The sequence below is a fragment of the Colossoma macropomum genome, unplaced genomic scaffold, assembly GCF_904425465.1.
Source record: "Colossoma macropomum unplaced genomic scaffold, Colossoma_macropomum, whole genome shotgun sequence".
Lineage (NCBI taxonomy): Eukaryota > Metazoa > Chordata > Actinopteri > Characiformes > Serrasalmidae > Colossoma > Colossoma macropomum.
This window is the reverse complement of record NW_023494803.1, coordinates 36,448,256-36,473,418: the sequence shown is the minus strand read 5'-3', so window position 1 is coordinate 36,473,418 and position 25,163 is coordinate 36,448,256. Positions and strand designations below refer to the sequence as shown.

The following is a 25,163-nucleotide window of genomic DNA, read 5'->3' as shown; positions in this document are numbered from 1 at the left end:
GAATTCAAAATGGGATAATATTTGCATCTTAGTTTCCATGTATGGACTGTATTGACTGGGGACTAAACTTTACAATGTTTACATCAAATAAATCAAAATAAAAAGGGTTTTGGTTTTCCCTGATATGGGCCCTTTGAAAGTAAAGGTTCCCAGAAGGTTCAGCAATGGTTCTTCAAAGAACCCTCCATCAAAAGGTTCTTTACGGGTCTCCTATTGCATCAAGAACCCTATTTAGGACTCTCTGGCACCTTTAATTTTTTAAGTCTGTACAGCCGAAAATGATTTCAGTAAATTTGCCCAATACATTCCAGTTTTCACTTTATTTATTTTCTTTAGATGCAAACTTTGCTGATTACTTGCTGGAAAATGGGACAAATGGTACAAATATGCAACCATGGCTTTCCCCCCAACTGTACTGAGCTGAACTTGGAATAAACAGAGAGAGGAATGCAGTGACGCAAACTTGAGTGCTGCTCCGAAAGAGCCGATAGCCTGGCTTTATTTACTTTGGCCCAGTACTGCTATCTGCTTACCATCCAAATCATCTTAATGACACTCTGAGAAGACATTTAGCCAACCTGAAGTGAAAATCTCTGTACCTGCTCTGGGACGGCCTTCAAGAGCCTGGCCGCGGGTCGGTTCTTCCCTTCGCTCTATTAGGAGGGCATCTATTACTAATTCCACAGCACAGTCTTCAGAAGTAACTGACACCCTTACTAGCAGACAGGGCGTCTTGTTTTGAAGAGCAGGAGCGCTCCTCAGACTACGTCAAACTTCCAGCAAGCCTCGACTCATCCGGCCCATGTTTACCTGTGAGAATTCAGGCAGTGGGTGTAGCCGGTGCTAACCCCTCCTTAAATAGGTGTCACATATCATGCCCCAGCAACTCATCAGTCAAGTGCCGGCCTCATAGAGGATCTGATTTGAAGAAGGCTGACAGTCTTCTATGCACCAGTGCAACTTGCAGCAATCAAAACAACTAGATGTAAGATGTTTACATGGGAAAGGCAAACACAGGCACAAGGAGCTGGTGGCTTTTTTTTCTTATTCTTTCTGAAGAAAAGTTGAAAGCCTCAGGTCATTTAGGCGTTCAGGCATTCAGGCATCTTGCTTTTGTTGAAGGATGTTGAAGATCAAGAAGAACTTTGTCATTCCAAACAAATACAAGTGCAATGAAATGGTGTTCCTCCAGGGCCTTGGTGCAACACGCAAGACAGGAACAATGTTTACATGACTGTATAGTACAAGTGACCAAGACAGACTGCAAGTAGTACAATGTAGTAAGTACACAACATTAAACTACACTGATTTTTCAAAATTTCAATATAATTCTGCACTCAAATCAAGTCGAGTGGTCTTTATTGCCATTCCTCAAAATAACTTGTATACATGGGAAAGAAATGTTGTTCTGCAGGCCCCATAGTGCAACGCACAACAGCAGCACATTACACAGAACTACACAGGGTGCAGATACACAACAGTGCGAAACGAGTGCAGAATATACAATAAATACACCAGACAATTAATATACAGAACAATAAATACACAAGACATTAAACACTAGACTGGACTCACTGCATAATTGTTGAGATGCCAACAAAATAATTCGGAGTGGTTTGTTACCAACTTGAAACTGGAACTTCTACAGTTGTGGTGATAGAAACCAAGGGTTGTGATGTTTATAATGCAAATGAAGCCATTTTATTTACTATCCAAGATGACCATTGAACATAGCCTTGTCCTCGGAGTTATGCCGTGTTGTTAAAGGTAAAACATCACTAAGTCTGAAGAAGTAAGTTTTCTTTGGGGGCTGTTTTTGCCTTACAACATTCTCCACCATGAATGGAGTATAAAATACATTTCAGACAAGAATCTTATCTCAAAAATCCTATCTCGACCTCTCAGGCATCAGAAAACAAATCATCACTGTTGGAACAAAACCCTGATTTCTCCAAAAACAGTTCAAAAACTTTCAAAGTAAGTTCAAGATGGTTACCAGTATAAATGGTCCAAAACATAGATTAATGGTAAATTTAAAAAAATTAAATAAAAGTTTTCTTTGGTGGCTATTTTGTCTTATAATGTCATCAGTATATTCAGAAAAACATATTTTTAGTCCAAAATCTTACCATAAAACTATTGCAAAACTGTGTCTCAGTCACCAGGCAGCATATTTGTAACCAATTCATGTAATAACTTTCTGTTAGGGAGCTTTTAGAGGCATTAAACTCTGGTCTGGTTCATATCACCACCTCTGTGAACAATTCTGACTCAGTAAGTTCCTCTAGAATGGAGCATTTGTCATCAAACCACACTTGATGACTTTTTACATCTTAACCTTTTAATTATGCAGTTTTATAAATTTAGAAAAATCAGTGGAATTCACCTTTAACTGCACGTCCCACTGTTTCATTATAAAAAAAAAAGGAACATATCAGCCCAGCCATTTCCATGCTTCATCTCAGTTCCAAATGGGAAATTATATTCAGTTTACGAAAAAAAGGAGAGGGAGTAGAGGTCAAAGGTCACGATGGATCTCTACAAAGCTGATCACCTCTTTCATCTCCACAGAGTGACTCCAGGTAGCCACTTCATACTCTTCAAAGTCCAAACCGTGTCCAACTCAAAGAGCCGTCAGAACAGTGTTACATCCGCTCCACATTCAAAACAGGCCCAATTACACGAAAAATGATCAAATGACTTTAATCACTATTCACAAAAAAGCAACATGCTGTGTCTACCACTTCATCCCAGTGCACTGAAAATGCAGCCTTTAATCACAGCTAGACTGTCAGTATGCTCTTGCCACATTTGTTCTCTCTCTCTCTCTCTCTCTCTTTCTCTCTGTGTGTACATGCAGTATTGGTATGCTCAAAGCCAAGCACTGAGTAAGAGTTTCCACAGCCTAACAGGGTTACCGGTACGTTGCTGCGTGCTCACAGAGACGATTTACGATCAGTCATTTGATTAATCTACCAAAGTGTATTTAATCAGTGCAGAAACCTTGCCTACATGATGCACACAACAGCAGTCAGGACTGTCTCCCTACAGGACTGCTTTGCTGTCTGTACATCCAACTAAAAGGAAGGCATGCACAAACACATTTATATCCTCCCTCCCTCTCCCTGTCAGTGCTCTCTTGAAAGGTGCAGTTTCTAATCTGGTAGACTGGCGCAAGTCAACGGTGAAGGAGTGCTTCAGAGGGCATTGTAATGCTGAGTGATCCGGCAGCGTTAGCACACGCAGGGCCGGAGCTGAGAGGGTAATATGATGCATGAAGCCTGGCTCTCTCTCTGGACTATACACACCCCCGGCCCTCGGCCTTATGACCGGCGCAGAACGAATGAGGTGAGAGGCAACGGCAGCTAAAGTGAACACAGCTGGGATATCAGCGAGGGCTTGGCAGATCAGGCCTTTGCTTTTATCTGAGTTTGTTTCTCCACTTTGCTCAGGCACTCCATTCCCAGGCCCAGACCCAGGCTCTGTGGGGGCTTTGGAGCTTTAGACCTGGAAAACTACAAGTATTTTCGCCTTCGTCTAAACCAAATGGTACGCATCATTAGGAAGCTGTTTATTGCTTTTATATTGCATATTGTTTATTGATTGTATTGTTCACAAATCAAATGTCATGGTTCATGATGTTCTGTATGAGGTTATTAAATTTTAAGTTGATAGTTAACTTACTTCAGTTCCATGACTGAATTAACCTGTTCACAAATCACTTCTCATGGTACAAATTTGTCTGCAAAAAATAACTCATTATGTAATACTTCAATTCAATTTGATTCAATTCAATTTAATTAAATTCATATAGCTCTCCTTATAAAGCAGCATCCAGAAATGCAGCTACAACCCCCTATAGAGGGTCACTGTGAGAGACTCTAAAAGAAAAACTCCCTAAGAGCATGGAAAAGAAGCACTGAGAGAACCAAGACTCATAAGGAGATACTTCCTAAGAGTATGAGGAACACCTACTGAGAGGAGCCAAGACTCACAAAGAAAAACACCATATGAGAATGAGGAAGAACCACTGAGTAGAACCTAGACTCAAAAGAAAAAACTCAAAAGTATGTGGAACCATTGAAAGAAACCAGTACTGAATAGCAGAAGCTCTACAAACATCAGGAAGAACCACTGAGAGGAACCTAGACTCAAAAGGAGAAACTCTAAGAGGATGAGGAAGAACCGCTAAGAGGAACCAAGTCTAAAAAGGGGAAACTCTAAGAACATGTGAAGGAACCACTGAGAGGAACCAGGACTAAAAAAGAGAAACTCTAAGAACATCAGGAAGAACCACTGAGAGGAACCAAGACTCAAAAAACTCTCCAGAGCATGAGGAACAACCACTGAGAGGAACCAAGACTCAAACTGAAAAACTCTAGAGAGCATGAGGAAGAACCACTGAAAGGAACCAAGACTTAAAAAGAAAAACTCTCAACAGAATGAAGAAAAACCATTGAGAAGGACCAAGACTCACAAGGAAAGCTCTCAAAAACATGAGGAAGGACCACCGAGAGGAACCAAGACTGAAAAGAATAACCTCAACAGTATGAGGAAAAACCATTGAGAGGAAACAAGACTTAAAAGGAGAAACTCTTAAGAGCATGAGGGAGAACCACTGAGAGGAACCTAGACTCTCAACGAAAACTCTCAAAGGAAGACGAAGAACTACTGAGAAGAACCAAATCTCAAGAGGGAACCCTGTCATCTTCTGAGCCACCCCAAACAGCGCCCTTAGGATACAGATCTTCAGAAATGCTGACATGTATGAAGCTGGTGAGTTTCAGTTTGCGTAACTGGCACCTATCAACTGCCATGCATTATTAGTACCATTTGCATTTCTGTGTCAAGTATTAATTTCCAACATGACCATGTGGCCACAGAATGACAACAAATTACACTGTACTGCGTAATGGTGATTCACGCAACAACAAAGGGAAATATTCAGAACCACTTTTAAATGTCCTCTAATCGCCTCTTGCTGACCTGTCACTGCACACAGCTGTCATGGATTAAGGTGAGGATGCTGCAGAATGGTGTTTTACAGTAAGCACATCATATTGAGCGTAACACCTAACAAATGAGCGCTCATTACAGCTGAGATAAAACCCTGATAGCGTCTGTAGCTGCATATATTTTCGCCTTAGATGCCATTAGGCTAGATTACGGCTCTTTTGTGCTGCTTGAGATGCAAGTCCTAATCCCCGCTCTATTCACTGCTTGCCGCTGCCTAGGAGGAGAGGAGGTGCAGCCTAGCTGCCGCGGCAACTGTGTCACCACGGTTACCCAGAGGCGCACGGGCGTCCGTTTCCGTGGCAACAGCGGCGGCGGCTGGGTCAGAGTGACGAGCTCTGTTAATTCTTTCACCCATGAACCCCAGGGGACCACCGCCATTCGTCTTCATTTCCATTGGTCTCCGACGTCGTGTTAAGAATATTATTTCTGTACCAAGCTTTGAGTTATTATCCCCATTTTTCCCCCTTTCTCATTCCCTCTCCGCCATCATTTATTGGAAGTGAGCGGTAAAGAGAGGTACAAATTGAAGAAAAGCCTTTAAATAAATGCCGTAATGGCTTTGCATAAAGGCGCGCCGCTGTACACGCCTGCAGATCCTACAGGCTTTCTAATGCAATCATGCAAAATACATCTCCTTCCTATCTCGCTTTCCCCTCTCTCGCTGTAGCAGCTAATCATATCCCCAAGGCTGAGTGCCGGGTTAAGAGGTAAGGTCACGTTCTCTATAAAGAACACCTGACCTCACCATGCCATTTCACTCACGTCCTCCTGCTCCAGGCACATGATAAGTGTCCGGTGTAACATGCTGTTCAAGCAGGCTGCGTAGGGCCAGCGGCATTACGGACATGAGGACAATAAAGGCTTTGTAGTTGCCGCTTCTGTATATAAGAAGTGAATTAAAGGAAGGACCTTGCGCTGAAGGACGCTACTAGGGTCAGAGCATTGTGTATAATGAGCTTTACAGCGCATGCCGCGTTTTTTCACCCTGCTGATCAAAAATGACTGACCTTTACCTCTTCTGTCCCCTGTATTGGCCCTTAGGACACAAGTCAAGTGAGACAGTAAATATGTGTACATGCACACTGATATTAATGTCGATATTAATCTAAGACTAGTTGAATGTGTTTATTTATTTATGTACTCATTAAGCCTACAGCAGTTTAGACACTAAATATTTGACACTGAAGCCTCAAATAAAACATATATTACTGAGTGTGTTTACATGCACTCAATAATCCAATCTTAATCGGATCTCTGCTGTTATCTGATTATTCAAACGGTCATGTAAACAGCAGACTCTGTTTTCTTAGATTTGAGTAAGGTCTAGAAATCTGATCAAGAAATCAGATAAAGAGAGCTGGATTTTTAGCTCAGTAATCAGATTTCTCAGTGCATGAAAACTCTTACTCTGATTTCTTTCGGATTTCTCAGTCTGCACATGTGCGGAAAAGACTGTTGTAAAGGAAATAAGCAAGCAGCGTCACCACGAGATGCAGCAAAGCACTTTTGGAGCAGCGCTGAAACCAACTACATGCTTGACGAAATGGAAGATTTATTCTCTTCTCATCTTCTAGATGATGTATGTTCATTTTTCAGGTAAAGTGGCGCAATGTTGTTTAAAAAAAAAGCCGCGGCATGAAGTTTGAGTTTTACATTACATTTACGTCACGTCTTCTTCTGTGAGTTTATTGTCTGGTTGCAAAGCAGAAATCCGATTACTGTCTGACTCATGTAGACCTGGAGTTTCCCATTATCTGATTACTCAAGTGCGTGTAAACGCAGATTACTGATAAAATCTGATTTTCTGCATTTCCTGATTGTTGTTGCCAGTGTGTTTGTGTGTTTGTACACTCAGAAAAAAATCATAATAAATCATAATAAATCATCTTCTTCGTGTGATAGTATGGTATATATTTAGAATCTACATTTTCCACATAACTGTAATTAATTCAGACTATGCTAGACGCATGTAAATAGGACTGTAAGTGTAATATAAACTCATGTAAACCTCTTGGTTCTGTCTCGTTTCTTAGATTAACTAACAACTTGATGGGCTGTTGTGTGCACATAAACATAGCAACTGGTGACATGCAGTTTAAGCATCTACAGATGGTGAGATGTTGTCCACACAATCCCCCTAGTAGCCCCCCCACCACACACTGCCTGACATTACATTCCAATTCTCTAACAATTCCAGTCCCGTAGGTTTATATCTTTGTTGTAAACTGGCTCTGTGAGTCGGAGATTGAGACAGGCCCCAGCAGCCGGGCTGGGCTGAGGTATAACATTTCACTGAAGGTCAGTGAGCATAGTGTGATGTGAAATCCAACAGCTTTATCTTTCGACTAGAAACTGGCCTTCTCCCCATGAATGCCACTGCGCGGCTAGCACCCCGGCTAATACAGCCAGCCAGCCATGCATGACAGAGGAAACAAATGTAATCCCAGTTACAGAGCAGCTGCCGAGCCAGCCTGAGCCTTTGGGAGAGCGGACAAGCGTCTGATTTTGTACTTACAGTGCCGCACGGTACATAAAAACACACGTATGAGCACAAATAGACATCATAGAGTAGAACAAGCTCTTAGAAGTTTTAGAAAGCGATAACATACATCTCACTCATTCTGTGAAAAGTACAGATTCTAAACTTTCAATCTATATCACATTTGTGTTTGCAGGAGATATTTGGGAATATTTGCAGGAGATATTTGATTATGAATTGAATTATATTGTTGTTCATATAATGCTGTACATTATTTTTTATCTAGTTTCCACCCAATTTAGTCCACCTATTAGCTACGCCTCTATCTATCCCACAACGCTATCGAGCTGGGAGCATAGGCTTCCTCCGAACACACAAGGTGCCACCACATCTTTTCAAGCTATCACTGGATATCAAACTACCAAACTGTCATTGGATGGCTCAACACACTTGGAGGAGAATGCTAACTGGTAATTCTGTTATGTCAGCTAACAGCAGGCATGTGCACAGATAGACCCCGGGGCTTGAGCCCCTGCCCTTACACTCTTAAAAAAGATGGCTCTTCATAGGTTCTTTAGTAAGAAAATGGTTCTATATAGAACCACAAACACTCAAACAACCCTTAGCATAATTAAAGCAGTCTTTGCATCATGAAATGGTTCTTCAGATTGGTGGAGGATGTGCTATAGATGATTCTATGTAGAACCTTTTTGAAAATGGTTCTAGATGGCATCAGAAAGGGTTCTTCTATTGTTACAATGTCAAGCTTGTAGCGATAGAACAACCCTTTTTGGTGCTATATAGAATCCTTTCAAAAAGGTGCTATACAGAACCATATACAACACTTTCTCAATCTGAAGCCTTTCAGCACACAAATGGTTCCCTGAGTGTTCATGGTTCTATATAAAACCATTTTCTTTACTAAAGAACCCTTGAAGAAGCATTTTTTGAGAGTGTACTTCAGACTGTACAAGTGCCCCATGATTGGTTCTGCGAGATGAGGCCCAGCCTCGCCCCAGCAATAGAGCTCATGGACTGGCTTGGGTTCTGGAAGATGCATCGCTCTTGGGTGCCCCTTCTGGTACAGTACTGACCACCTGAGGTTCTCTTCAGTAACTCTGACCTCTCACACATCACCACAGTGCTGAAAATCTCCCCAATAAAACGCTGATAATCTCTTTAAGAAAGCATCACATTCCATAATGCAGTTAATTTGAACAACAGCTAAACATAATATCAGCGATAAGGGGTGTTAATAACTTTCCACACCAATTTTTCACCACTGGGGAGCCCTATTTTTGCCATTTCCTGGCATTGAAACAAATGGAAAAAGGTCAAAAGCTGATACAGAATGTAAATCCAATGCAATTCAATGTAATTCAACTTACTATATATTCAAATATGTAATGAGATAATTACATTTGAACTGTACAGCAAAGCAAAAGTAATAACTCTCAGCTTCCAAGAGCTACATATAGGTACAGCTAATCCCAGCTCATGGCGGCTGCATGATTGAACAAGTTCCTGCTGTTGTGCGCATCAGTTCAGGGCCTAGGGAGAGCACCCAGGAGACACCAAATTGAATTTGGCTGTGTATCAGTGGCAGGGGAAACCCAGTTAGGAGCTGAATCCATAGTTGCACGGCCTCAAGGGGGAAAGGGCACTTAATGAAAATTAAGACACTGCTCCCAACTCATTCGATTCATCTGAAGCGGGACGTTGTCTGAGATCGGGCTGGACATGCTGAGAGCTGGAGGCAGGTTTAGAAACCTCTGTGCTCTCTCAGCCTTCTCTACACCATAAAAAATAAAGGTTCCTAAACGCTTCTTGGCTTGGACATACAGTTCTAGGGAAAAACCTTTAAATGCTATAAAACCTTTATGTGTGGGATTATTAAAACTTTAAAAAAGGTTTTTAACATTCACATCTCTTTTACAAAACTGGTTTGAAAGGTTCATTAAGGAACAACAGTGGTTCTTCTATGGCATTGCTCCAAAGTGTAGAAAGGCCCTGATAGAGACAGGACTCTTGTGGACCCTTCTGTGTCTTTTCTTTGCACTGTTTCTCCCACCTACTATGAAGAATGGAGCATAAGACCGCCGCTTTACATCTAATAGGCACAAACTGTCTCGGTGTGCAATGCGCATCATTAGTAAATGGCATTTGAGACGGCAGCATGTAAAATAACACTCAACAATGCAATTAATGGTGTTCCACACGGGCGGGGCTGGAGTCTCCAGTGCACTGAAGATTATAACTGTTCCAGTCTGACTGCCTTTGGGAGGCTGTGCGAGGAGTACTCATTACTGAAGAGACAGTGAGACAGAGAGAGAGACAGAGAGAGAGACAGAGAGAGACAGAGAGAGAGAGAGAGAGAGAGAGAGAGAGACAGATAGAGATCAATAACACCTGTGGTGTACCACAGGCCGAAACTAGAGACAGAAACAGGAAGGCAAGTGCACACATGATCATGAATGTAGCTAATTTTATTGGTTATATGTTGTTTACATTCAGAGAAAAAAGGTATGAAGCTGTCACTGGGGCAGGACCCCTCTTGTCACTGGGGTGGGACCCTCAAGGGTACATCTCAGTACCTTTAGTCAGGGAACATAACTGTACCATAATCCACTGAAATTATATTTTCTAAGCTGTACTGACTCCACACACCCCGTCTCGTCTCCAGGCTTTTTATTTTATTGTTCTGTTTTAAAACATTAGATTATGAAAAGGTACAAATACAAACTTTTCACCTGGAAAAAAACTATTTAAGGTTCACAATTAGACCTTACAACCACTGTTGTACCTTTGAGGGAACATTTACATTGTTTGTACATTGATGAACAAAATATAGAGTGCGTACTTACTGCAAACTAATCAGAATATAACACATTTTTCAAGTTTGAATCAAACATCTCTGTTCTACTTACAAACACAAATGTGCTACGGATTGAAAGTTTAGAATCCACATTTTCAACAGGATCTTTCCACCTGTTTCAATAAGATAAAAGTGAGAAATAATTAGTATCAAATTATCGAATGCTTTCATTGTTGCCTGTGATAATAGTGACTTTTTAGGGTAAACTGTAAGTGATGCCTCAAAAACGAAAACATTTCTTCTCTCTTCTACAGCTTTAGTGTGAGAAGAGGCAATAAGGCATGTTTTAAAGTAACAATACTCATCTGGGAGTGTAAGCATTAATGTCAGTGTCCCGCTCTTTGATCTACGTCTCAGATGCCTTCTCACAGAGTCAATAAAGGCAAGTGTGCCGGATTCCTTTACAAGCTTGCTATATATATATATATATATATATATATATAAGAAGGGTCTTACTGATCCAAAGCATGGCTATAAACACAATGGCAGCGCTGGCTCAGTGATAAGCCTCCCACAGTGGAGACTGATGCTATCACACAGAGCAGCGGCCTGAGACTGGAACATGGTGGCCGAGGCGTTCAGAGGGACGGACAGAAAGAGAGAGACAGACAGAACGGGAGCATCTACGGTCTTCCCTCAGTGGACGCTACAGTTCCTGTGCTTGTGGAGTGTGGTGGAGCTCAGCGCAGAGGGAGAAATCCTGCTAGATGAGGTTGTAAAGTAGTGTCTTAATCTTTAATCAGTGCGGCTGGATCAGCAGCGCTCATTCACGCACCACTGATAATGCCACCCCATCACACTGTATCTATCACAGAGCACACAGCGAGACCCGCTTTCCTCTGCTAATCACACACCACACACACACACACACACACACACACACACACACAAATATATAGAGGTTTGTTGTTATATAATGCAAGGCTGTAGGGTCGTACATTTATATTACACAGTCACAGGCAAAAGTTTAGGCAACCCTTGTCAAATGACATGTTCTGTTGATCTTCTACAGAGATACACTTAAAAGTGACATTTTCTGCCATTTCTAGTGCACAGTTCCTCTTTATTGGTTGAGTTTAACACACTGGACTTTTCCAGTGTATTCATTTCAGCAAAAAGAGGTAACTGTCTAATAAAATGTGCAGACCTGTGTTCTCTGTCGAGGATGTGTTAACTTATTTTCCACTCTAATTAACAAAACTTGTCATTTGGCTAGAGGTGCCTAAACCTTTGTATAGGACCGAACATGTAAGTATTGATATGTAATAATAATATGTTTGCATGGTTCTACTGTACATACTGTAGATTATTTAGGGGGCCTCTTTTCTTCATTTAATTTTTATAACTGTCACTACTAATTGTAACTTCATTATTTATACCTTATTTATAGCTCTGTATAACAAAAAAAACTTGTATCCCTAAAATGACAAAATTACAGGAGAAGGAAAAACATTCTTAACTTGAAATGGAAGTATCGAAAATGTATCGTAATTCATTTTTTTTTTTTTCCAAGTCATTTTGGGCCACTGCTGTTGGTCTTTTCATTAACATAAAACAAAGGGTGACTGGCATTTTCAAATTATGCAAAAAATAAAATAAGACAAAAGATGTTTTTTTTTTGCATGACAGTGACTATATATGGTATATAGCATAGTGATTTAGTATATCGTTGCTGTCAGAACAAAACCTTGTATCGCCCAAATGATAACTGTACAGGAAAAGGAAAAAACATACTTTACTTTTAATGTAAGTCAGTGGAACCAGATGTATGTTGAAGTCATTTTGGGTCATTTATTTTGGCCCATTCATCATGAAATTTACACAACGTAAAAGGCAACAGGTATTTTCAAATTATGTCAAAGACTGAAGAACGACAAAAATGGAGATACAAGGTTTTGTTCTGACAGCAGTGATATATGTACATATACATTAGTTAAAGTACACCTACCTTTTATTCTTCTAAATATACTGTACATACATTAATGGCACTTGATTTGCTTTGTACATTTTTGACTTATGCTATTTTTCTGTTAGGTGCTAAAATGCATTTACTGCTTAGTACTTACATTCCGTGCAATGACAATAAATAACAATAAAAGACAATAAAATATGTATGTATGAATGTATGTATGTATGCACGTATCTATCTGGACTGACGGTTTAACATGTCATATTACTGTTGTACCGTCCAACCCGACCACACACAAAGCAGCTTGACTGTCCAGCACAGAGCCAAAGTGCTGACAGCACAAGAAAAAAATGCAATTCTCTCTGTGAACATGAGAGACGTCATTAAGTATTTCCACTCGTTCATCCGGCTCACCTTTCAAACCACTCCCAACATCATTCAGACTGCTGAGATAATGGGGGACACATAATGGGCTAAAGGAGAGGTGACCGAGAGGTCACTTTTTGTAAGGAAGTGAGAAATTGTGCTACGGTCAGATACCTAATGATATAAGCTCTGAATGTGAATTGATGGCTTTGCGCTCGTGCCGTACTGTTCAGCAGCTGAGGACGCAGCATTTAATGAGGAGAGCAAAACAGCTGCTCACTGTATCCCACCATTTAGGAGATCAAATCACGCAAATACGCGCACACACAAACACACGCGTGCACACACACTGCTCACATGCTGCTGATGTTGGTGGAGCGTAATTAAAATGTTACTCATTGCTTTTGATTTGCAGTTAAGGTTAAATGGTTGCAAATTAGTTATTCCAAAATTGAATAGCATATAGCGCAAAGGTGAACACAATTAAACTGTAAATACTTGTGTCAACAGTTTCCACATGCAAATTGCATGCAAATGGCATGTCAGGGATGGCAGAAGCTCCATCCTACCCTCGGTGAAAATGCCACTGAACTCTGCTAATAATTGGGAAAACAACAGTTCCCTGAACATGCCAACATATACAGGAATTAGAAGGGAAAAAATGACGGCTGGAATTTAACCGGGGCCGTCTGCAGCGTTACTTCAGTGGTTCAGCTGGAGGCTTGTAGACTCTCCAGAGGAACAGAACAAAGGGAGTCTGATCTCACTGTGCCGTAATGAACAGCAAATTTCAAAGGTATGTGATAAGAGGTAACTGTTATAGAGCGGAGTGATTACCAATCTGGGGTACGTTTCCCAAAAGCTTCACAGAATAACTACAGAAAGTGTTCAAAGTAGCCATGCACACTGTTCAAATGAAGGTTCCTACATGGCTTGGCCTGGATGTATGGTTCTTGGCAAAAAAAATAAAAATAAAACAACTTATATAGAGCTTTTATCTTGTTCGGAGGTTCTTTAAGTCTTAAAAAGGTTCCTCACACTCACAGACATCTCTTTTATGAAAAAGGTTCTCGAAGGATTTTTGGGGAAAAGTGGTTGTTCACAATTTCTGCAAAATTCATTGGCTGAGGTGTAAACAATGAAAATGATCTCTTACAAATTTGAAGCGGTTTGTTGGGACCTATAAAACTAAGATATTTTGATGATAAACAGAGATGTAAGTGATTTCATGATTATTAAAAAATCCGTACAGCATTGAGAATGAACGTCTAAACACACAGTCAGACTGTGTCATATTTGAAAACTGACAACCAAATCTCACTAATTAAACAGCTGTAATAGTATTTTTGTGACAAGAACTTCCAATAGACAGAAAAGTATAGTTTATTATTTAATAACACTTCCATATTTCTTTTTTTTTTATCATGTAAGTTCGGTGTTTCGTTTATAACATTTCTGTCTACACTGTATGAGTTACTATTGAATAACAAGTATTAATATATATATATTATATATATATAAGGAACCTATACCTATATATATATATATATATATATATATATATATATATATATATATATATATATATATAGGTATAGGTTCCTTATATAGGTTCCTTTTTACTATAAAGAAGAACCATCTTTTTTAAGAGTGTAAGGCCCAATCCCACTGCACCCTTTGGTCCTACCACTTAGCCCATAGCCCTTCGTTTTTCGAATGTTCACGTCTAGGGGTAGGTGTCCCAGTTTTAGCTGAGATAGAGGGGTAGGGCGAAGTGTTAGGGCTACATGGCCCTTCAAACAGAGGTTTTTCAGAGACACACTCCAAACAGAGTGTTACGAGGAAAAAGAACCAGCAAGATGGCTGTGCGAGCAACCAAAGAAACCCGCAAATGTGAGAATTTAATCTGTGAAAAATTACGATAACCACTGAGTTATCTTAGTTTAATGTTGTTTCAGTGTATTATGGTCCTTTTTTTCATAACAAGTGTAAAAATAGTATGCTGATTTCTTGGTAGCTAGCTAGCTAAATTTCCCCTAATTGCTGCACCATTTAAGGTGGAACTGGAAAATTCGAACAAGAATCTGGCGAATATCTGACTTTAGCTTCATATCACTGAAGAATTAGCGGTGGGTGATAATAAATTATTGTCATTCCCCCCTCTCTGAAGGCATATGATTCCCTCAATGTAACTAAAGCCCAGCAGTGAGGAGCTGAACTTTACCCTCCTCTGCTGACACTGCAGACTGGCAGGGTCACCTACAGAGCAGCGCTAGTAGCTGTTAATGAAGTAATGTACTTTTTTATTTGAGGGTCCCATTTCACAGAGGAAGATTTCAACCTCTTCCCCTTGTAACTCAGTTCCAAGGGGCAAGATCACACTCAAAAACAAGGGGTAGGGGCAAATATAAGAAATGGGACTGGGCCTAGGTCTTTTTTTTATTATTCTTAATATTTTTATTATTATTGCTCAACCATGCAACCAAAAGAATAAAATTGTATTATTTACTCTTTATGCGACATTTTCACTTTGTGGGCTAAATGAATGCACAGAACACATGCAGGAATGTGAACACATGCATATACTTGGCTACATCATATTATTTACATCAGAAAATCGTTTCCCATATCAGCCAGAATAAAATAAATCAGCTACTCGCTTATTGTGCTCTAGAAGAATCACTTATTCTGATTGTGTACTCTTAGGGAATTCACTGCCCTAAACCAGAGGTCCTAAACATATGGTTCATGATCCCCTCCTGACTGGTAAGTCCTTCATGAAGACCTTGAGGTCCAGAGAGAGAAAGATAAGGTGAAGAGTATGAATAAGAGCAGCTTTGGCAGGTCTGAATACTGGGGTCATTCTTTCTACTCCACAGCAGCACAGACCCCCAGAATCTACACAAAGCCTTCACAGGACACAATATCCTAACAGCTCCACAGAACCCCACTGTGTGGATATATTACTCCTCATATAAACACAGTCTCGCGCACAAACGCTCAGAAAAGGGACAGATCAGTGTCTCAGGGCAGTCTAATCTGCGAGAGTCAGGTGTTTATACTTTCCATCTGAGGAGAGAAAATCACTCTTGCACAATCCCACAATCCTCCTGTAACACTGTTACCTAGCAACTGTGAAGCTTGGGGTCTCCAGCTGATGGCCAAGAAACTTCAGCTGGGCAGGATTCACCATCAATAAGTACCTTTATTTGATCTGGACAGATTAATGAGTCCATATGAATGAGAGTCTAGAAGTGGAGAAGAAAGTCAGTGAGACTGAGCAATAAGACACTAAGCCTTTTGAAGTGAACTCGCCCATAACTGACTCGACTCATATGCGCCCTAAACTGGCTCAACTCAAGCTTGCCCTTAACTGACTTAACTCTAGCTATCCTTCAACTGACTTGACCCAAACTTGCCCTTAACTGACTTGATTCATACGCGCCCTTAACTGACTCAACTCAAAGTCACCCTTAATTGATTCCACTCGAAATCGCCCTTAATTGACTTGAACTTGCCCTTAACTGACTTAACTTGTACTCACCCATAATTGTCTCAACTTGGACTCGCCCTAACTGACTTGACTCAAATGTGCCCTTAACTGACTCGATTCAAGCTTGCCCTTAAGTGACTTGACCCAAACTCACCCTTAACTGACTTGACTCAAACTCACCCTTAACTGACTCGACCCAAACTTGCCCTTAACTGACTCGACTTGAGCGTGCCCTTAACTGACTCGACTCAAAGTATCCCTTCATTGATTCCACTCGAAGTCACCCTTAATTGACCCGGCCTCACTTTTAACTGACTTAACTCATACTCACTCAAAACTCACTTGACTCATGCTCGACCTGAACTTAAACGATTTGTACTCGCCCATAATTGACTCGGCTCAGACTTGCCCTTAACTGAGCCATGACTGAAGATTTGCAAAATTTCTGACTGCAGAACAACAAACAATGCTGACTAAACCCTTAAAATCCCAGGATTATTAAATACCAAGGCTTATTACTCAGTAACTACCGGGACTTCAATGCAAACTGGTTGCTCGATAGCAGGCATGCTAACTAGAGCATTGGCTAATTAAGTTGTCAGCAAATCTACACATCTTTGGATCTTTACAATCATCTATCTATCTATCTATCTATCTATCTATCTATCTATCTATCTATCTATCTCTGTATTCTCTGTTTGGTCTTTCTATCTATCTATCTATCTATCTATCTATCTATCTATCTATCTATCTATCTATCTATCTATCTGTCTACTCAGAGCTCTTCTAGCTGAAGTCTTGTCAGGGACGGCCTGCAGTTGGCAGCTGCTCCCTCAGTCGAGCGAGGGCTGATTTTTTAGGGGATGCGAGCTCTGAGCTTGGCTCACTGAGACGAGCTGTTGGGAGACTAATTGCAGACTGTAATCTGCTCTGATTACTGGGAGAGGAGTGGGCAGGTGTGTGTGCACACACACTTCAGCTCCGTTCGACACAGCTGCAGTCTGACCGCACGCCAGGCAAACAAAGGCGAGAGATATCAACACACACACAAGCGTTCCATGAGCAATCTTGCTCCATATCCACCTGTAATTAATGACCAACACACCGCTCTCACTTAGCCGCCTGCCATATGTTTACATCCCGAGAAGTTTTTGTCATAGCAACCTCCGCAAAGAGGGTAATTCACAGCTCGTTCTTAACGCAGCACCGAGTGACAAACAGTCTAAGATTTAGGATGAGTAACTAGGGCATAGCATAGGCAAGAGGACTACTACTACTACTAACACATTGTTTTTTGCTTAATCATGTTTAAAATATTTGAGCTAGATTAACACTGTTTTTATACAAGCAACCTACACATCTCTGCTACAAGCGAAAACATGAAGTTTGATTTCTACACCTACCATCTACAAACAATTCAGCCGAAAGCAATAAGAGTCCAAGCATTACAACTTACTCCATAGGCAAGGCTAATTGTAGCAGATGGCAGGGAAAACTATAACCACTGATAAATATGTTTGGTAAATTTATGCAAAGCACAAATCATTCAATTCAAATCAGCACTGTTTGACTGAGGCAAGCTTTCCAACCTAACCACAAAGTAGAAGAGCAAATATAAGTACAATATAATTAAAATATATTTATTTACGTGACATCTATGTCATGTTTGATGAATCTGTGCATGAAAACGTCCAAAAAATGAACTGTTTTAAAATTATATGGGGCTGATAAAGGCTTCTCTCATTGGGAGCCTTAGTTACAGTACTGTGTTAAAACTAACCCCTCCGTGTGGAGGCTGCACGTTAATTAATAATTCTCACTGTGAATTATGTACATGATTTAAAGCAGTGCTATATTACAGCCACAAAGAGGGAGATTAAAATAAGTGGAAATTCTTTGATACACACAACTCAGTAATTGAGAAACACCTGATGAAAAACCTTACTTTTATGGTCTTCAGGGTGAATTCTGAGAAATACATGTCTGATTACAGCCAAAATTCACAGATTTGTTGTTGCTATGGGACAAGATCAACTATCCCTTAACTGACTCGACTCAAGCTTGCCCTTAACTGACTTGAGTCAAGCCATCCTTTAACTGACTTGGCTCGAACTCGCCCTTAACTGACTCGACTCAAGCTTGCCCTTAACTGACATGATGTCTGAATACAGTCAAAATTCACAGATGCTGTTGCTATGGGACAAGAACAACTATCCCTTAACTGACTCGACTCAAGCTTGCCCTTAACTGACTTGAGTCAAGCCATCCTTTAACTGACTTGGCTCGAACTCGCCCTTAACTGACTCGACTCAAGCTTGCCCTTAACTGACATGATGTCTGAATACAGTCAAAATTCACAGATGCTGTTGCTATGGGACAAGAACAACTATCCCTTAACTGACTTGGCTCGAACTCGCCCTTAACTGACTCGACTCAAGCTTGCCCTTAACTGACACAATGTCTGATTACAGTCAAATTTCCCAGATGTTGTTGATGTGGGACAAGAAGATGAACAAAAGCAAGTCCTACTTGAATCTGTTTAACTAAATAAAATATCCATGCTGCCTTTCCATACCCCACGTTAGTTTGTGGCCTGCTCCCCCCCTTATGTCTTGTTAAGATTTTTATAGCATCACCCAGAGATAGAGAATGCATGTACTCTGGACGCTGGAGTCAGCAGGATGCATTATCACAGCAACTCACCGCTGACACGGTCAATTAGAACTGCAGCTAATTTCACAAAGGCATAATCAAAAAAACCTGCACATCTCTCTAACTCATCACTCCCAATGTCCAATGAATGCTGCAGCAGCACATATCCTTGGCTTAGGACACAGCGCTAACTGTCCTCTGTAACCTTGAGGTAAAAACATACTGTCTCCTCTAACAGCCTTTGCTACAGAGCTAACAGCCCACGGTCTGGGTCCACAGCAAAGGCTAGAGGTGACAGCTGACCGTTCATGGAGCTGAAATGACACTGATGTTTACTGCTCTCCGCTGTACTTAATCTTTGTGTCAGATGACAATTTATTCGTGTCATTCCATTACCGCGCCGTAAACTGTCCCCAGTGAAACGCTGCTCCACTAATCAGTTCCCTCGCAAACAAAATTACATTTCCAATTGAATTTGTTTCGGGCCTGGAAAAATATGAGCGGCGGAGGGGACAAAGCGGCCCACTGGCTGCGGCGGAGCAGTTTTCTTCTGATAATTGAGTTAAAATAATACAAAGCACAAGGGAGCGCTTTCACGTCGGGGCCTGGCAGAGACGTGTGTTTGGAGAGTGGGAACAATTCCACATTCCAAACAGTGCGTGGCTGGCCAGAGGTCTGTCTCCTCTCTATTACTCGCTCTGTGCAGCGCAGCCATCCACTCAGATTTCTCCACTCCTATGGCCCTTTTCACTTATCTTCGGCAAACACTGGGGTAGGCTGACTGCCACAAGTCCCAAAGTTTGCTCTTGTTGATAACGCCATGGTAACATGGGGAGCGGCATAACTCCACGTCTTCAGGAGCGCTGTACAATACGCCTAGCTCAGCTTTACCTGATGACCGACTTTACTGACCAGGCTTGCAGAGCCATTTTGGGAGAAACAAGTTATTTGCAATCTTAATAACAACAGTCTTTTTTGTGATGCTGCAGTTTCACCAGCGCCATGCAAGACTGTGGTTAGCACTGTGGCAGCAATGGTTAGCCAACTGTTTACTCAAAAAATGTGCTCTGTATTACTCACGATGCACCCTGCCATTCTGACAGCTTGCCATAGAAGACTGTTGCTGTGACTAAGGCTACAGCTTTTAATCAACAAAGTCAATTATAGAAAAAACAAAAAAGTTATGCGCTGAGAAGTAATGAAGCAATAAGCCACAAGAGGCTGTGGCTTATCTGTGAGGAGTAAGGGGTGTTCTTAGGCATGACGCAAAGCAGACAACATAAAATATGACAAAATGCATACATTTTAATAAATAATTAACAATGAAATGTAGTTCAGAGTATGCTATTGTATGCTAACTAGGGACTGCTGAAGAACAAGAATTTTGTCACCTATCATTGTATATAGCAGTCATTTCATAAGCTCGTGTCATAGAATAACGAAAATGTCATAATATAGCAGTATATAATACAGAAACCTTAGCATTATAAGTAGTTTCACTCACCAAAATACCACTACAACTAAATTCAACTAGCACCTCTATGCAATTCCCTGTGTTGTGTTAACATCAAGCTGATGGGTGCCATACATACATTTGTTTTCCTACACTGGGTTTAATGCAACTTAAGGCAGATCTAACCAAAGACATGAGCATTTGAAGCATGTATGATATTCAATAACACATAACTTACTTTTTATACTGTAGTGTTACGATGAATCAACCAGGAAATACTTCATTTCAAAGCCTCATACTGAACATTAAAGGAGGAGTGGTTTAACCTATTAGCCATCTTTTAGCCTGTTTAGCCTGCTACATTGTATCCTAGTCAATGAGCAAATAGTCAGCCCTTCAGTTTAAACAAAACCAGGCTCTTATTTATCTATTAGTGCACACGGTGGTCCATACAAAGTCCATTCACAGCATTGTTTTTAGTGGCTTTGTGCATAAATGCATAATTCAGGGATGGGATGGTCTTAGTTATGCATACATAGATTAGGCTAGCACTACATTATGCTCTATATTGTTTATTATATGATACATATTGTTATTGCGACAAATTGCAATACACTACAGGAAGTACAGGGGGCGATACAGTTTCTATAATAGCTGCAGGGACCTTATGTATTAGCAGTCATTCTTTTAATCATCAGGCTGAAGAAATACTGGTGTACACTGACATGGAGTCCAGGTGACAGCCCCTGCACACACAGATATAACCTCAATACCGACCAAATCAGCAATTACTGATGACAGGAGTAAAACATTCACTCTTTCCCTGATGCTCCTGTCAGGCTCTCCTTATTTGCAGTGAAGCTCCATCAGTTTGAAGAGAAAACTGTCTAGGAATAACTAGGGTCGTTAGTAGGATTTCAAAGTCACTCTGTCCTCTGATAAAGACCACTTGACAGGTGCGGGTGAAATGAAGCCTGCCGCCGCAGTGAGGGCTGATACGGCCCTGATTAGATCCTCCACCTTCAGGAAGGTGCTGATGCACAGATATTCTGAAAAGGAGCAGGCGGAGGGAAAGGAAAAAAAAAAGGAGCAGCAAACCAAGAGAGCTGACAACTAAGCAATTTCCACATGCTCTTTTACATCACTCAAGTCTTACACATGCACACGCACTCTCCACCACTCCGCCCCGGTGTGGTCTCATGTGTTAACCTCAGAGGAGAGACCCGGGTGCTGTGTGTCAATCATCAGCTTCCTCTCCGCACGGTTTGCTCAGCCAGAAGAGCAGCCGCTCTGCTACTACCAGTCCACAAAGGCACTACCATTCCACGTTCCACTTTTTGGACTGCTGACTTTCTAAAGCCAGCTTTTTCTTCTTACGTTTGTCAGGTTTGGTCCTGCATCTGTTCAGGCCAAAATTGCAGAGAGTCTTTTAAAGATCTGAAAAGACCACCTTCATAAGTCCAGGACAGAAAAGTATGTGTGGAAGACAATTGCAGGCTCCTCAGACCCTATTTTGGAGATTATGCTCTGACAAATACTTCCATGTGGTAAGAACTTGGGATTTAAACGATTAACTGTTAAATGAAATGAACATTTGTTCAACCAATGATATTTGTGAAATGAAATTCATTTTAAAATTGTATTTTATTTCCAATACATTATAGTTCCTACATAAATATGTACGTTTATCATCCAAGTTGAGGAATGTTTTTGAATGGTATGCATGAGGACACAACAGGCAACTGATTCCACTTCATAGGCCTACTACAAAATGAAGTGTGCAGCTACAAATAGTTGTGTTCGAGACCATATTTCGAGAGACGTCTATAGCATCTATAAGTGATGTGACAGACAACTATTTCGTCATGTTCTCTGCGAGAAAGTGTGATGCAGGAAATCACACATTGGTGTGCAAAGTTATAGAGAAGAACGTGGCTCATGGCGAGAGCATCTGAGAGCTGCTGAGCCAAAGCTAGCCCCCCGGTCATGGCATTTATGTTTGTTTTAACTTGGGTCTAGTAATGAGTGGTACCTATAATTTTAAAACTTAAGAATACAGAACTTTCGGTAGCCTATCAGTCAGTCGTAGGTGTTCAAGGTTTTGCTTAAAGTCATTTAAAAGCTGTATTGGAAAAGGAGTTACAAATAGTTTTTACTGTAGCAACATACAGTGCACAAGCAGCTGGGCTTCAGCAGGCATTATGGCTGGTTCAAAAGGTCAAAACAGGAAAATGCAAAATAAAGCTCTGCTAGTAGTTCTAACGGTTTTAACAATAAACAGCCTTTAACGCTGAATGTATAACCGCTAATTCACCCTTTAACCCTGAAGGTTGGCACACAGACTGCTGGTCACCATCCAACACAGACAACAATCTCGCCTAGCTAGTAGCTAACGAAAAGACAAAGAGAAAATTTAAGACGAACATGATAATTTGGAGATGAATGGACTTATTTGCATTTATAATCACTCCAGCTGGTTTCCTGATATGTTTAATCGGCAATGAGAAACTGCCAGCTTCTTGGTCGAACTTTCCAGTTCCACCTTAAATGATGCAGTAGTTACATTCTGGCACCTCAGGCACCATTTAAGGTGGAATGAGAAAATTTTTAACAAAAAGCTGGCGAATGAGAAGCAACTTTAGCCTTGTACAAAGTCAAACACGGAGAGACATTTTTCAAGCAACTATTCTACTTACGTGGAAAAGTTTCCTGCCGGAGATGCGAGAGAAGCTTAAAGCAGAGCAAAGTAAGTCTGCGTTTTTGTTTATATCACATTCTTTAGCCTGTTCTAGTACATTGGCACATACTGAGACATACTTACAGTCAAGATGGCAAAATGGACATACAATGTTGTGGCTCTCAAGGTGGTTTGATTTTTGTTGAAAGGACAAAATGGCTCTTCTTAACATTTAGGTTGCCGACTCCTGGGTTAGGGGAAGCGCTTTAGTTGGTATTTTACCTGCACGCTTTTAACTTAGTTTTACAATAGACTGATTATTTGTACTACCTGGGGTATCAAACAGGCAAGAGGGGCACGTGTATACATTCGCACCACGTAGAAGTCCACTCTGCCTAGTTCCCTAGGTCAGAGGTCACCGCCCCATGTACTTTTGATCCCTGGCTAGGGAAGTGTAGAGTAGTTAGCTTTTGTTTCCTTTTTTAGATTAGCTAAGTACTTTTTGTTTCAGAGTAGGCAAGTGTGGTTAGGTTTTCTTTGGTACCATCCACAGTTGGACTTTTCCAGTGTGGTACTCAGAATCACAGATCACCAGTTTTATTGTGGTTTTAACAAAATGGCTTCAAAAGCTCTAATGGCCTGTTCCTCCAGCTTTTAGCCCATCAACAGCAGTTCAGACTTCTAATGCCAAATGATACTGATCCCACAGCACCCTAGACAAAATGTGGGGTCAGAACAGCATTAGAGGTGTTTAAAACATAGTGGTGCACTTATTAATGTGTTATTAATGTGTTAATAATGTATTATTAGCATAGCAACCTTGGTAGCCCAAACATTCATATTATTTGTTTACTATGTGTTTTTTGTAAGCACCATAATCACTAGGACAAATCTGCAAGTTAGCCAATAAAGTGATTCTGATTCTAATTCCGATAATCTGAAGTAATGGCTGAGCAACCTGCATGTGACCACTTCTCTAAGCTCTCCTCGTCTATTCCATGCTATAATCCCCATCTCCCGTCTCGTTCCATTCACAGAAACATTACGTGGGTCTGCTGGCACAAAAGAGGGCTAATTTGTGGGGTTAGGCTCATCAGTGGAGGCCTCCATGGCCGGCTCTTTAATAAGCCGCACGACTGCGTGGCCTCGACACCGCACCGAGTGACTCACCAGCTTCAGTCCCTCTCCATCTGATGAGCTCATTCAGAAGGCAGCGGACACAGCAGCGCCGTCCCAGCGCCGGGCTAAATGAACAGCCAGGCTAAATGAACAGCCATTCAGAGAGAATACAGGTCAAGAGGGCTGAGGGCACTCCGTAAGTAAAGATAAAAGAAAGAGGAGTGTTGGAGGGCTGAGGAGAGCAAGGGTGGAGAGAGCTAGACTGAGCTTTGTGAGCAGGCAGGCGCAGTGCGTGTGTGTGTGTGTGGGGAGCAGCGGCGGTGCACACAGGCTGATTTGCACATTAAAAGCTGAAAATGTAGCGCAGCTTTGAGGAAGCCACCAGCAAGAATTTCCACTTTCTAAATAAATAAAGAAGGCTGACAAAAAATTCAGTGTTGAATGTGATAAAACATAACTTTTCTAAGCAAAGTCCTTGAGCAGTAAATCAACGCGGCATCAGTCCTGGATGTGAACAACGCTCCCAACATGTTTTGACACTGAGAAATGTCAGTCAGCCCCTGAAAGTGTGCGCTCCCCTCGGCTCATGTGGAGGCTCAGGGATGGGGTGTGTGTGTGTGGGTATTGCTCGGGGGGGGGCAGAAAGAGAGAGCACAATAGAGCAAGGAAGAAAGAGGGAGAGCGAGGGAGAGACAGAGAGGATGAGGAGAGAGTGAAAAAGAGAGTGAGTAAGAGAGACAGAGCGAGACAAAAAGGGAGAGAGTGGCACAGAGAGAAGAAGGGGAGTTAGACAGAAAGAAAAACTGAAAGAAAGAGAAGAGAGGGAGATAAAAAAGAAAAAAAGAGCAAAAATTGGTGAAGAGGTTGGTGAAGAGCAAAAGAGAGCAAGCAAGAAAGCCAACAAGGGAGGGCAGTACAGTGAAGGAGAGAGGGGAAGAGAGAGAAGAGAGTAAAACAGAGAGAAAAAGAGAGAGGAGACAGAGGAGAGAGAGAGAGAGAGAAGAGAGAGCAAGCAAGAGAGAGAAATGAGAATGACAGGAAAGGAGAGAGGAGAAAGAGAGAGGGGCAGAAAGAGAGAGCACAATAGAGCAAGCAAGTAAGAGAGCAAGCGAAAGACATAGAGA

The 25,163-nt window shown here is 41.3% G+C and overlaps 1 protein-coding gene across 2 annotated transcripts in view; it reads right to left on the bottom strand.

Annotated features, from left to right (window-relative positions):
- The window catches only part of foxn3 (forkhead box N3), a 144,942-nt gene that overhangs the window by 107,932 nt on the left and 11,847 nt on the right, over positions 1-25,163 (bottom strand). The window contains exon 1 of one of the 2 annotated variants that reach the window (XM_036593766.1): positions 600-699. The exons of the other annotated variant lie outside the window; for it this stretch is intronic. The gene's annotated coding sequence lies outside the window, so the exon portion shown is untranslated. Of the gene's footprint in view, positions 1-599; positions 700-25,163 lie in introns of those variants that run through there. 2 annotated transcript variants of the gene reach the window in all.